At 40.5% G+C, this 15,686-nt stretch overlaps 1 protein-coding gene across 1 annotated transcript in view; it reads left to right on the plus strand.

Moving 5' to 3' along the window:
- ADGRG4 (adhesion G protein-coupled receptor G4) overlaps window positions 1-15,686 on the plus strand; it is a 193,916-nt gene that overhangs the window by 12,523 nt on the left and 165,707 nt on the right. The gene's annotated exons all lie outside the window — the stretch shown is intronic.

The raw sequence follows: 15,686 nt of genomic DNA on the forward strand, positions 1-15,686 counted from the left end.
CCCCAATAGTATAATTTTGAAAAGATATAATTTATCAACCAGAATAATGACATTGATATAATCCACCAATCTTTTTTTTGTAGGAGTACTGCTATTTATTCAGCCACTGATTAGCTTAATCCACCAATCTTAATCAGAGTTTTCTAGCTTTACTTGTACTCATTTGTGTGTAGTAAGTGCTATACAATTTTATAACTTGTGTTATCTGTTATATCTTTTACCATAGAAATATATTGATTGGCTTCAACACAAGGATCCCTTGTATTGCCTTTTTATAAATATACCTCCCCCCATCCAACTCTTTCCTTGTTCTATATCCTTAAGCCTTACCACTAATCTGTCCTCAATTTCCAAAATTTTGTCATTTCATGGGATCCTAAGAGAGACTTTACTGGGTAGGGCACTTTCCTTGCATGTGGACCACTGGGGTTCAATCCCCGGCATCCCATATGGTCCCCCGTGCACCACCAGGAGTAATTCCTGAGTGCAGAGTCAGGAGTAATTCTTGAGCATCACTGGGTGTGTCCCTAAAACAGAAAAGTCATTTCAAAAATGTTTATTACATGATAGCTTTGGAATTATATAATATTTGTGGTATAATCAATGTTTTGAAATAATATAAATAAAATAAATAGATTGAATAATATTTATACTTATGCAATTAATTGTAATTGACTCTTTAAATTTCAGCATAGTTCTCAGAGAGTCATTCAGGTTGTTGCATGTATCAATAGTTTGTTCCTTTTGATTGCTGGGTAGTATTCCATGGCATAGATATATTATATTTTGATTAACCATTTGTTTGTTAAAAGGCATCTTGTGGGGCCAGGTATATAATTAGTGGTGCAGTACTTGCCTTGCTTTTGTGAGACGCTGGGTTCAGTTCATGGCATTCCCCAAAGGAACTGAGCAGATGTTAAAAATGGATAGGGTTCATTTGTATATGCAGGATCACCCAATTTGCTCACCAACACTTCAGAGTCTCATGAGCATTACTAGGTGTCTCCCTCTCCCAACAGTGAAAGGAGGTTTTTCAACTTTTTTTACTATTACTAAGAAAACTTCCTACTGTGAGCATTTGTTTATAGATTTTTGTATCAACATACATTTTTATTTCTCTAGGATAAATGCCCAAGAATGCAATTGCTGGATTGTATGCTAGTTGCACGTTTAATTTTACATGAAACTATTAGACTGTTTTCCAAGGTGACTTGCCATTTTATACTCTGATTAAGAATGTATGAGTGATACAGTTCCTATGCATCCTTGTCAGCATTTAGTGTTGTTACTATTTTTATTTTAGCCATTTTGGGCAGCACGCAGTGATGTTATGTTTGATTTGAATTTTCCTGAGTTCTATTGATGTTGAGCAGTTTTCCCTGTGATTATCTGCCACCTGCATCTCCTCTTGGGTATATTTTCTATTCATGTCTTTTGTTCATTTATTAGAAATTGGATATTTTGCTCTTGAGAATGTAAAAATATATATCATGGTCACTCATGGAATATTTTCAAAATGTTTTTCTTGTAGTTTGTAGATTTTTTCTTCCTTTTTACATGGGCTTTCACAGAACTATTAATTAATTAATTAATTAATTTTTGCTACACCATGTGGTATTCAAGATTATTCCTGTTTCTGTACTTAGGAGTGACCCCTGGAGGTGCTCAGGTGAACATATGCAGTGCCAGGGGTTGTAAAGCAGGGTTGCTCTCATGCAAGGCAAGCGCCTTAACTAGCCCTCACAAAGCTCCAGCCCTCACAAAGCTTTCAAGTTTTGATAATTTAAGTTTTTCAGATTATCTCTTTGTGAACCATGTGTTTGTTGTCAAGATTGAGAACTTTAGTGTCAGTTTTAATGTATCCTATGTCACCTTACTACATTCACTTTTAAGTTCCAGGAGGTTTTTGATTTTTGGGTTTTGCTCTTCTTGTTTATTCCCTTGGGATTTTCTACAAAGTAAATCGTGCAATCTGCAGTGCTTTTAATTTTTTTCTTTTAGGGTATTTTTATCTTCTAGTACTATGTGCTATCGCTGGAGCGATAGCACAGCGGTAGGGCGTTTGCCTTGAACGCAGCCAACATGGCCAACCGGAGTTCGATTCCTCTGCCCCTCTTGGAGAGCCCGGCAAGCTACTGAGAATATCTCGCCCGCGCGGCAAAGCCTGGCAAGCTCCCCGTGATGTATTCGATATGCCAAACATAGTAACAACAAAGTCTCCAATGGAGACATTACTGGGCCTGCTCGAGCAAATCGATGAACAACGGGAGGACAGTGACAGTGACAGTGACTATGTGAATAATACTTGTGAGAGTAGATATGCTTGCACAGTAATCAGTCTTAGAGGGAAGGCATTTAATCTTTCACCATTTTGGTTAATGTTAGCTATAGATTTCTTGGTAATGCTCTTTATCAAGTTAACATAAATACATTGTATTATGAACTTGCCAAAATTTTTTTACTTAGTATTTTAATTGTATTTATTTACTTTTGGTTCCTGGGTCATAACCATGTGTGCTTCAAAAATGCATATTTTGCTTTTGTTGATGAAGCATTTTATGAATGTCATCCAAATCCTGTCACATGATTGTACTGTTCAGAGCTTCTACCTGATGATTTTCTGTCTAGTAATTTTATGTTTCTGAAAGTGGAGTCTTCTAGTATTCCACTGTAACTAAATTTGTGTATTTCCCATTTCAGCTATTTGAGTTTTGCTTCACATATGTTGAGGTTCTACTCTTTGGAATCTGTGTGTGTGTGTGTGTGTGTGTGTGTGTGTGTGTGTGTGTGTGTGTGCACGCATGCGCACATATGGGCATTTAGGAGCATCATGTTTTTTCCTGGTAAATTATTTCTCTTATCATTACATAGTATCCTCCCCTTGTCTCAGATAATTTTCTTTGGCCCACATCTACTTCATCTGATAGTAGTGCAGCCATTTCTACTTTTCTTAAAATTACTCACAGCCTGGAATATCTTTTTCCATGCTTTTACTTTCAACTTACCTTTATCATCTTACTTGAAGTGCATTTTTATAAATAACAGCCTGTACCTTACTTGAACATATTTTTGGATGTATTTTCCCACTCAGGTAGTCATAACAAAGCAATACACACTGGGAGACTTTAACAATAGAAGTTTATTTTTTCACTGTTCTGGAGGTTGGAAATCTGAGATTAAGGTGCCTGATTTGGGATCGACAGTCAGGGGAGAAGATTGATTATTATTCTGCAGAGACAGAGGGACCTCCTGAATTTTCTTTTATTGGATCTCTTTTCCTACTTGTGCATTCTCTCCTAGGTGTTTCTGAGTGGGACAGTGCAAAAATAATCTTCGTAGCCCAGGTTCTGCTCTGTTCCTGGGCCTTCTGGTGGGAAGGGGAGACCCAGGCCTGGTTAGTATGTGGAACACTTCCTCTGGCCACTTATTAGCAAGTCTTCCTTGTCTACCCCACTTCCTGGCTCACACTGTCAGAGGAGTTGCTATTGGATCTATGGGAGAAATAAGTCTCCTTGGGCTGCCTTCTATCGCTAGACCGAGGGATAGAAATGTGCATTACCTTTTCATGTGGAAGAGGAAGAGCAAGATGTCCTGCTGCCCTAGGACTTCTAATCAGTGTACTTTCTTCTGACCACCTTTTATATTGTCTTTTATATCACTTCCAAGGCTTGTAGATGCATTTATTGGTGGAGGAGTGGAGGGAAATAGATTTATGCTGTTTCTTCAACCAGAAAGTCTATATTTCTTTTTGGTTTCTGGGCCACATCCAGAAATGCCTTGGGACTACTTCTAGCTCTGTGTTCAGGGGTATCTCCCTGTGGTGCTCCAGACCTCATGCAATGCCAGAGACCCAACAAATCTGCCCAAAAATCATATGCTCAACCTTTAAAATATCAACCTTCCCTTACATTTGTCTTGAGGGGGTCAGAGCCCCCACTTGTTGGTGCTCAGGGACTTTTGGCTTTATGTTCAAGAATGACTCCTTGTGGTGCCGGGGATTGATCCCGGGTTGGCCACATGCAAGATAAGTGCCTTAAGTCCTGTACTAGGTATCTTTGTATTTCTAGCCCCACTACATTTTAAATGAAAATTCTTGGCAGCAGAAGCATTTGTGTACATGTAGACAAATGAGGTGCAGCAAAATGACAGAGCCAAGAGCTGATATAATCATATTACAGTTGTTCCACTCTTCTTCACAAGTTTCTTTACTGGGTATAGCTATAGCATTTAAGTACAGCAGAAAAAAGGCAGAGCAGGAGAGATAGTTTAGCAGTTAGGGTGCTTGCCTTGCATGGGCCAACCCAAGTTCAATCTCTGGCATCCCATATGGTCCCCTGAGCATCTCCCAGGAGTAATTTCTGAGCGCAGAGCCAGGAGTAACCCCTGAGCATAGCTGAGTATGACTCTCTCTCTCTCTCAAAAAGACAACAAAAAGGAAAGAAAAGAAAGGAAAAGAAAAGAAGAGAGGAAAAAGGAATCCCCACCACATACAGAAAAAGAGTAATATTGACAAGTGGAGTGAATTGTGCTTTTTTTGAAATGATGAATGAATGAGCAGAAAGTTTGAGTTGCTGGATTTGGAAAAATTAAAGTTTATGAAGATTAAGATGAACAGTACACCAATAAGTACATTTTCCAGAAAACCTATAGTCATTATCAGCCTACAGTACACAATAGTGATCTTGAATTGGTATGCTAACTCTGTAATGAATTTCTAGATTTAAGGTTTGAAAGGATATTTAATTCTGATTGACACTGGTTCAAACACTACTGATATTTGACTAGCTTGCCTTTTATGGGGGGATATAAGTGATTCTTCAGGGTCAATGCTGTTCCAAGGATGATCACTATTTAAGATCCCCATTGAATCCTAGGGTTGCTAGGACAGTTTATTGCTTTGATTTAGCTCTGTGATGCTCTCTTCTCTGGGTTATGTCTTACCAGGCTGGGTGAGTGTTGTTCGTTCATTCATTCGTTCAGTCCTTCCCTTCTTCCTTTCCTCCCTCCCTCCCTCCCTCCCTCCCTCCCTCCCTCCCTCCCTCCCTCCTTCCCTCCCTCCCTTATTATGCTTCTTATTGAGAACCTTACTGGAAGAGTTAATAATAATTAGCATCTATTGTTCAACCCTCCCTCCCTCCCTCCTTCCTTCCTTCCTTCCTTTCTTTCTTTCTTTCTTTCTTTCTTTCTTTCTTTCTTTCTTTCTTTCTTGTTTTTGGACCAAACCTGAATGTAATCAGGGGCTAATCTTGGCTCTATGTGTGGAGGGACTGTATGGTGCTAGGAATCAAACCATGCCCCCATCCCAAAGCATAGTCTCTAGTCCTGTACTATCTCTCTGAGACTTAATTGCTGATTCATGAGTTTCTTCCGCACTTGCATAACTTGGTTTTTATTATCTAAGTTTGTCTTTCTTTGGTTCTTTTAGGTAGAGTCTCTTTTCCTGAGTATATGTTGGTTTCTGTGTAAAGTTAGAAAATGTACTTAGGGTACTAGATATTTCAGGCACTGTCACCTAATAGTTTACTTATTCTTCATATATTTCACTCATGGAAATACCATATTATCAACACAGAACTTTCTGGGGCCTCATCTTTAAATAAAAGGATTAAATACAATCTCCCAATCTGGTCTAAAATTATGTAATTCTAATTAAAGAGGACTTGAGTCTTTATTAAAAAACTTAAAGGAAAAACTCAATGCAGTAACTCCTCTGGGGGAAAAAACCTTTCACTTGAAATATTCAACAAGACGTTTGCCAAAGTATACAAAGCTGGATTTCATATTTAAAATGAAGCAACGTAAACTGCATTATTTCCTAAGAGATATCTAGCTCTTAAAATGCCACCTGCTAGTCAATTTTGTTCAGCTTATTTTTTTTTCTAAATCTTATGCTTCTTATTGAGAACCTTACTGGAAGAGTTAATAATAATTAGCATCTATTGTTCAACCCTCTCCAGATAAAATATCATGCTTCCCATACTTGTTTTCTAAAGGAATTTCCCACCACTCACTATGGATTGTCTAATAGTGCTTCTCGAGTGTTTCATCAAAGAAGACATTTTAGGCTTTTATAGTATTCAGTGTTTTATAGTTTTCCCCAAAAATGAATGCAGCTCAATCATCAATTCTTTGTAAAGGAGTGAGAACTGTGAACCCTTCTCTCAACAATTAGTACATTCAGAGTCATTCAATCTCTGGTATGCCACACTCCTTAAATGTGGTGTAAATACCACTTTAACAGGTTTGCTAAGGCAATTGGCTGTGGTAAAGCCATCTGCAAAAACCAATATGCTGGAAGTTTTCCTTTTATATAGTTGTAGACAAATATAAAGGCAGAATGCTTGAAATAAATATTGTGTCACTTAATTATGCCAGCTTCTTGATAAGGCCTAATGGAATGTGAATCTTTGGTAATTGAAACGTTGTAAAATTAAGCACAGAACTGCTTCTTTTGTAACTTGCACTTTGTCCTTATAAACACATATGATTTTGTCAACCTGTCTATTTAGTTAATTTCAGGCTCGTGATTAGCAGTCATTCTACTAACTAATGACCACAAAATCATAAAGAACAACCTACACATCACAGAATCTCTAGGTGTGTAAGCTGAAAGTTATTTTAATGCTTAAGACAGTGAAACAAGTTAGTAGTTTGTCTACCCACCATAGAAATTCTTACATCGCAGGTAATTTGCTTCTCAATCGAATAAATTCAAAATGTTAACTTCCCCCACCGACAATATGTATGATTTCATTTTGGGTAATTTAAACTGAGCTAAATTATGACTCAGTCTTGAATTTTCTCCACACCATTTTCACTTGGCTATCTAACTATCAAATTTCACTTATCCAACTTTGAACTAGATATTTTCTTTCTCTTTTGTGGGGAGTTTCGGCACCTCATCTGCCTGTGTTCAGGACTTAATCCTAAACATGTGCTCAGGGGTCACTCCTGACAATGTTCAACCCCTGTACTATCTCTCTGACCTCCCTTTTTGAGGTGGTGGGGCTTAGGCTGTACCCTGCAGTGTTCAGGGATTATTCCTGGCTTTGTATTTAGGTATCACTCCTGGATATGCATGGGGGACTATACGTGATGCTGGAGATTGAACTAAAAGGGTTGGCCACATGCAAGGCAAGTACCTTAACTCTGTACTATCTCTCTGATTCAGGACTGGGTATTTTTCTTCTGCATGAAACTGCTTTCTCATGTTTCCTATTTATATGTGTATCACTAATGTTCTCCAGGTTACGCAAAAGCAAATTTTGAGTTCTCTATCTTCTTGATCTCCCTTTGGTACCGTACCTTGTCAAATCTTCCTTTCCAATACTTATACAACTAAGAATATTCACAGTCCTCTCAACTTATTTAAAGTCCTCATAATCTCTCCTTACTTAGCTTTCACATTTATTAGGCATTTGCTCTGTTCCAGGCAATATATGAGGCACTGAGAATGCAATAATAAGCGAATAAAAATTAGATCTTTACTTATGCACTTGCAAGGCAGATATACATTAATATGCACACAAATAAAAATTGAAGTTGCGATAAATACTATGAAGAAGTATGAGGTTTATAAGAGTCTTGAATGGATGTTTAACCTAGCAACGGAAAGCAAGGGCATTGGTTTTCCTGAGGAAGCGATGCATGAGATGAGGTCTGAAGGGTGGGTAAGAGTTAATGAGATGAAGAGATTTGGAAGACCATTCTAAATAGAGGCAACAGAATATGCACTAATCTTGTGGTTGGAGAGAATGCCAGCCATTGGTAGAATAAACTAAGACTGGTAGGCTAAAGCTCAGAAAAGGGGGAGAAACCACACTTACTGTGGCTGGAAAGGAGGTAGGATCTAAACCATGCATACATTGTTTTATAAGAAAATGTCTGTATGGGTGTTAGAATTTTTTTATAATTTTATTTATTTATTTATTTATTTTTTCTTCTTATATTTATTTATTGAATCACTGTGGGAAAAGTTACAAAGCTTTCAGGTTTAAGTATGGGTCATACAATGATCAAACACCTTTCCCTTCACCAGTACTCATTTTTCACCACCAAGAACCCCGGGCTGGAGCGATAGCACAGCGGGTAGGGCGTTCGCCTTACAAGCGGCCAACATGGCCGACCCGAGTTCGATTCCTCCGCCCCTCTCGGAGAGCCCGGCAAGCTACCGAGAGTATTGGATATGCCAGACACAGTAACAACAAAGTCTCCAATGGAGACGTTACTGGGCCCGCTCGAGCAAATCGACGATCAACGGGAGGGCCTTTACCTTTACCTTTACCCTCCCAATGCCTGTGAAGCAGATGATTTCTACTTAACTCTTCTCTACATTGATTATATTCATTATTTCGACAAAAGATGCACCATTATTGTTTAGAATTTCCCCCCAAACAATCAAAATTGCTGAAAAGGCATTGTGAAATACTTTGTTTTCTATAGCTGGTTATGAGAGTCATATAATGTCAGGCAGCCGCGATTTCTGCAAAGAGCCAGATAATTATGAGATTGGTTTCTGTGCGTCTGGTATTATGGCCATGCCGAAAAGCCACTTGTGGGGGGCAACTCGTGACCTCGGTAGGGGGTGAAGGACGAGCTGGTACCACCTCCCTTCCCATGAGACTGCAGTTGCACCATCACCACTGGCTCATACCTGCCTTTCCTATAAGCTATGAGGTGGTGGCCACCTTGCTGTTGGGGAGGAAAAAGGCGGAAGGGAGCAACACCCTTTCCCTCCCAGGGAGGCATGGCGCCATAGTTTAACACATGGTTCATTCGCTTTTCTGCCGCAAGCTGCCAGGCTCAGGATTAAGTACTTTTGCCTCTGGAGCCATGGCCATGCCAGAGAGCCACTAGTGGGGGGCAACTTGTGACCTCAGTAGGGCATGAAGGATGAGCCAGTACCGCCCCCCTTCCCATGAGACTGCAGTTGCCCTGTCATCGCTGACTCATACCTGGCTTTCCTATAAGCTCTGAGGCGGCAGTCACCTTGCTGCTGGGGGTGTGGGGGGGAAAGGCGGAAGGGACCAACACCCTTTCCCTCCCAGGGAGGCATGGCACCGTAGTTTAATGCATGGTATATTTGCTTTTCTGCCACAAGCTGCCGGGCTCTGGATTAAGTCCTTTTGCCTCTGGAGCCATGGCTGTGCTGGAGAGCTGCTTGTCGTGACCTTGGTAGGGTGTGAAGGACAAGCCAGTACCATCCCCCTTCCCATGAGACTGCAGGTGCCCCATCACTGCTGGCTCATACTTGGCTTTCCAATAAGCTCTGAGGCTGCGGCCACCTTGTATGCAGTCCAGATGCATTTCCGCCAAATGCCACTGCGTTTTGAGATTTTTCTGTGAGCCTCTGGGATAATGGCCGTCAATCAGCTTGATCAGGAGCCAGAGAGGCCGTTTGTAGGTGGCTATTCGGGGTCTCGCTGGGATGGGGAGGAAAGGGCTGGCTCCACCCCCATCTGGTGAGGCCCCACAAGTCTCGTCGCAGCAGACCCAAACGTGACTGTCCAGTGGCCTCTAGAGAATCGTGCTCACCGGACTGCCAGGGGGAACAGGCCAAGGCACGAAACCTATTCCCACCTGGAGTGGCCTAGCGCCAGTAACCCACGGCAGTAACAGGATGCATTTCTGCCAAAAGCCTTTGGTTCTGAGATTTGTTTCTGAGTTTCTGGGATCATGGCTGTTAAGCAGTTCAATCAGAAACCAGAGAGGCCATGCCTCCAATTATATAGCTGAGCCGGAGTTGGTTTGTGGGTGTGTCCCCCACATACCTAACTTTTGGCTATTTACTTTCTTGGTAAACTTTGCCCCAAGTTCTTGTGGTCTGGCCAAAGGCACAGCAGCAATTTTGGGGTATTTGGAAGTCTGAAGGCGCCATCAGGCTGCTGATGCAATCACCCCACAGGTACAGATTGACCTGCTGGCGGCACCATACCTCCCGGGTGTTTGAATTTTGAGTTGAGTCTGAGGGTATAGCTCAAGTGGTAGTGCACATCCTGAATGTGTGTGAGGCTCTGAGTTAAATCTCCACAACTGCACACATTCTTGAGCACTGCTAGGAAGTGATGGCCCTTAAGTTCCATAAGGAGTAGCTCTCTGTGTCCACAGAACTGCCAGATGTGACTCTAATTAGAATTAATCAACATAATTCTATGAGTAATGGAAGGCCACTAAAGGGAGATGAGTGGGTGAATGTGTGGGTGACATGTTCAAACTTCCATCTGAAAAAGTCTTTGTGATTATCTTATGGAATAGACTGGAAGAGCTCTAAAAGTAGAGTCAGAGTCTAGTTGTGCGACAATGGCAGAAGTCCAGATGAAAGATGATGGTGTTTTGGTCAGGACGGTAAGTAATATAGATGAAAATAGATGATTTCAAGACATATATAGGAGATCAGATCTAAAGGACGAGATTATGGGTTGACTATGGCAGTTGACAGAACAAAGAGAGATGGTGGGGAATGGTTTTGCTTTGCACAATTGGATATCTAATAATGTCATTCACTCAAGAAAAAATAAAGGGATCCATATTGGAAATTTGCTTGAGCGGGCCCAGTAACGTCTCCATTGGAGACTTTGTTGTTACTGTGTCTGGCATATCGAATACTCTCGGTAACTTGCCGGGCTCTCCGAGAGGGGCGGAGGAATCGAACTCGGGTCGGCCATGTTGGCCGCGTGTAAGGCGAACGCCCTACCCGCTGTGCTATCGCTCCAACTATTAAAATTAAAATCTGTTAGACAATGAGTTTGAGTTGACGTATATTGAGCTTAAGGTGATCATGAGAGATACAAAACAGTATATCAAGCAAGCAATTGGTTATATAAATGTGGGGCTCAGAACAGAGATGTCCCTAAGGCTATAACCTTAGGATTCAGTTAGCTCTGTGAAAATTAAAATCTTGGATATGGAAAAAAATTATATAGACTAAGAAGAGAAAAGTTTTGCTGGGACCATCTTGGGAGAACACTGATGTTTACTCTTCAGCTCAAGTAAAAGAAAATCTGCATAAGACATAGAAGTGAATTGGCCAGAGAAGTAGAGTTGGAGAATACCCAAGAACATGTTATATCATGGAAGATAGAAGTCAATTCAAAGAGGACAACAAGAAGGGAGTGGTGAAAGTTGTCCAAAATTGTTGAGCAGTCAAGTAATACGATGACTGAAAATGGGTTCATAGTATTTATCTGTATGGACAACACTAGTGACCTTAGTGACTGCTGTTGACATTTCTACACAGCATAGATGGAAATGGAGTGAGTCACACTGTTTGAAGTTAATCCAAACAAGACAAGAGAATTGAAATAAGAGTATTTGGAGAATTTGAAATGAGTTCCCTTCTCCTGAACAACAGTCTATATGCCATCTAAAAAAGAAAAAAAATGAAGAAATTCGGGTGTGATGGGAGAGAGAGAAAGAACAATATGAAGGTATGCAGAAATTTAGCTTTTTATTGCAAGAGACTGGAGCATTATCAGGAGGGAAAAACTCCTTAGAACAAGGAAAGTTGGGGCTGTTAAGGCACTTGTCTTGCATGTGGCCAACCTGGGTTCAACCCCTCGCACCTCATATGATTCCCTGAACCCCACCAGAAAAGATTACTGATCACAGGAGTAAGCCCTGAGAATTTCTGGGCATGACCCCAAAACCAAAAACAACAAATAAAGATGGATGAGAGATAAAATAGAAAATAAGGTTCTTGTCTCACTCTCATCTGACTTTGGTCCATTCCCAGAGCACAGGCAAAGTTTATTTCTAAGCACAGAGCTAAAAGTAAGCTTCGAGGACAGTTGGGTATGCCCTCCAAACAAAACAAAAAAAAATAAAAGAGAAGGGTTATTAAAAAACGGAGAGGAACTGCTGCTGTATGATTTCTGAGATGCAACTAAGCTTCTGGCTGATGATTTCAATGATACTTTTTATTTAGTTATTTATTTTGCTTTCTGGGTCACACCTGGCGATGCACAGGGGTTACTCCTGGCTCTGCACTCAGGAGTTACTCCTGGCAGTGCTCAGGGGACCATATGGAATATTGGGAATCGAACCTGGGTCTGCTGCGTGCAAGGCAAATGCCCTACCCGCTGTGCTATTTCTCCAGCCCCGATACTTTTTCTTTCTTTTTAATTTTTTAAAATTTTTTTTATAGTTTTTCTTTAAAGAGGCCTGGGAAAACAATTTAAGAGTTATTGCTAAGAGCTGAAGGACAAATTGACCAGAGAAAAGTAGGCAGGGTAGTGTGAAATTCTTAATTTGAGGCTGGTCATTATGATTTTATAAACATATTAATTTCCATGTCCAACAATGCTTGCCTACTGAAGCACAAGTATATAGTTTGGAGAAAGAAGGAAGCATGAGAACTCTACTAGGCCCTTAAAGAGTCTTCTTAGATGAGAAGATAGCTTATAGGGCTGGAATTCATGCCTTGCAGTGCAAAGCCCAGAGTTTGATCATCGGCACTGCAAAGCCTCCCTCCTCATTCACTGTCACTCTCACTGTCATCCCATTAATCATCGATTACTCGAGATGGTGCCAGTAGCATCTCCATTTGTCCCAGCCCTGAGATTTTAGCATCGTAAACGTTATGGTCTCTCTCTGCAGATGCAGCACGCCAGCTGGATGTCCTCTTCCTTCCCAACTCAGCTGGAGACTCCTTCAGGGTTAGGGAAATGAGACCCATTTTAACTACTGTTGTTGGCATATTTGGTACGTCATGGATGGCGTGCGAGGCTCTGCTGTGCGGGCTGGATACTATCGGTATCTTGCCGGGCTCTCCGGGGGAAAGATGGATTCTTTTGGGGAGATCTCTAATCCTCCCTGCAGGTGTTCCCAGTCTACTGAATGTAAGCTCCTGGTGACCCGCCTGCTGTAACAATTTATATACTGACAATACGCATCTGCCTGAGTCTCCGGGCAGTATCTGGGTCATCTGTGGCCTCAGGTTGATCTCCTTGAGGTAGATGGGGTGTGCCCGGAGGTTGTCGAATAGCTAGCAGAGGAAGATCTCATCGCATAGGGTCTGTGTCAGGTCAAACACCTCTGCAGAGTCCCAAGTCACTCAGTGGTTGGCGGACAGCATCCTGCAGTGGACAAATCATTGCACGGTATCCCTCCGCAATATCATGTGTAATTTAGGACCAAACGGTATCACATTGCCTTTTGGTCTTGTTGCTATGTCCTGCAGGGAGTGATCCAGGACTGCCTGCCCACTGCTTGGGAGAACCCCTCTGCTTTTAAGTTCCTTTCCTTAGCCATGTTGTAGGCTGTCGAAAAATTAATTTTCCTTAAACAGTACTCTGGTCTGGAGACCCCACCAGTGATTGTCAATTGGATGCCAGGCTGCTCAGGTCCTGCTGTACCAAGGATTCTTGGGTCACTCTGGTGGTACTGGGGTCTTCAGAGCCACATTAAATGTTTCTCAAGGATCTCCAGAGCTGCACCCTGAGATATTCAAGGGTAACAGGTGATACCGGACATGAAACCTGGATTGGGCACATATTAGGCATGTGCCCTAACCACTGTACTATCTTCCAGGCCCTAAAGATTATTTTTTATCAACTTATTCTTCTTACCTAAGATTGTACACCCTTCCAAATAACATGGATGGAACCAGAAGGAATCATGCTAATTGAGATAAATTAGAACAAGACAGGCAAATGCTAGCTAATCAAACTCATATGTGGCATATTTAGAAATAAACCAAGTGAGTCAACACTGTTCAATGAAAACAAACCCTAAGACACGAGCCACAGAAATTAGGTTATCAATAGTGGGCAGAATGACTTGAAAGGGTCCAATAGACATTGTTGGAGGTATATTGGCATTTTGGTGGTAGGTGTAATGTGGTAACACTGTACTTTTAAAACATATATTTACACTCTTATAAACCAACAGTACCTTAATAAAATAAAATTTCAAAAGAAAGAATGTATACCCTTCCAAATGGTTTTAGTGGTTAAGAGCACAAAAGAAAGGCCTTGATTGAATTTCCAGTGTGAAATGAATAACTAAAATAGTATACATAAGACTTGCTAATTTAATTGACTTGAATTGAGGTATACATTATGGTCTAATGGTCTTCAAAGCAGGGTGAACAATTCTAGCGATCAGACTATATATACATATGTGTGTGTGTGTATAATTACATGTTAAGAAATTTTTGTTCTATCGTTAAAATTATTTTTATTTTTTATCATTCACTTCCCTTTTGTTGCCATTTCAATGAATGGAAGCTATCTGCACTTGGCTACAGTACTTACACACTTGATTGTAGTATTTCCCAGAGATTGTACTCTTTAGTTGTGGTGGGTAGGAGATTGCACTCGTAATTTTTACTTTTTTTTTTTTGGATTTGGAGCCACACCTGCCTTGAGGGTTACTGCTAGATCTGCCCACAGGAATTACTCTCGGAAGTGCTAAGGGACCATATGGGATGCCAGGGATCAATCCAGGGCTGGGCACGTGCAAGGGAAGTGCCCTACTCACTGTACTACGTCTCCAGCCCCAAGATCACACTCTTTATTGTGACAATGGGGATCTATTGAGAAATTTTGCTTTTTTGCTTTGTTTCCAGGGTCATACATGGCAAGTGCTCAGGGTTCACTACTCTCATTGATGTTCAGGGGACTATGTGTACTTGGGATCAAACCCTGAACTCCAGCATGCAAAGCATGTGCTCCAGTCCTTTGAATCATTGCCTCAAGCCCGTTGACAAATTTTCCTTTTTTAAAAATTTTTTAAATTTAATTTTCTTTTATAAGTTTTTTTACAATAATTTATTGCTTTCAATATTCCAACAACAATCCCACCACCACTATTTTGAATTTTCCCAAACACCAACCAAGCCTGCCCCAATAGCAGGCCATAAATAATTTATTTTCTATTGCTTGTTATGGATGATTCTCAAGAAAGGATCAAAAAATATTTCCTTAGAAGAAAGTGTGTAAAGATTGTTGTATCTCAAACCTGGAGCCATAGAACCCCTGTTTAAGAAATTACTAACATGTTGTTACAGGTTGAGCATTATGTGCTATTATTTTTTAATTGAGATTGATAGCCTTTTACCTTACATACTATATAACGTGTGTTACTCCCGGTGCTGACAATTTTTAATCTTGACATTCCACATAAAAATTTTTTAATCTGAATAGCAGAAATTTGACCAATTCTAAAGTGTCAAACTTTTATGAACAACACTTTTTGGAGTATTTACCTGTGTGTCAGTCACTATTGGAAGCAATTTAAATCCCTTAAATCACTTGATTATCAAAAAATTATAGGAAAACATTAGAAAAGAATAATTGAAGCTTGATATGTTGATTAAGAAATTAGTCTATTACATAATGAGTAAGTGACAGGACAAGGATTCTATTTATCATTCTTGTTTATTACGGTAGAGTGCTGCGTCTTATTTGGCAGTGCAGAGGGGCTACTCCTAGCTCTTTGTTCAGGCATAGGTTTTGATGGTGCTCATGGGACCATATGCAGTGCCAGGGATTGAACCAAAGTTGGCTGCATGAAAGTAAACAACTTAACCCGTGTATTATCTCTCTTGGCCTGAGCCAGGATTTTAAATTACAATTATTTTAATTCAAAGCTATTCTTTTTTGGATGAATTTTTACAATTCTGTCCAATTTCTTTAGTAGATATAGGACTATTTAAATTACCTACTTCTTTTTAAGTGGGCTTTGAT

Source organism: Sorex fumeus, unplaced genomic scaffold, assembly GCF_029834395.1.
Source record: "Sorex fumeus unplaced genomic scaffold, SorFum_2.1 ptg000075l, whole genome shotgun sequence".
Taxonomy (NCBI): Eukaryota; Metazoa; Chordata; class Mammalia; order Eulipotyphla; family Soricidae; genus Sorex; species Sorex fumeus.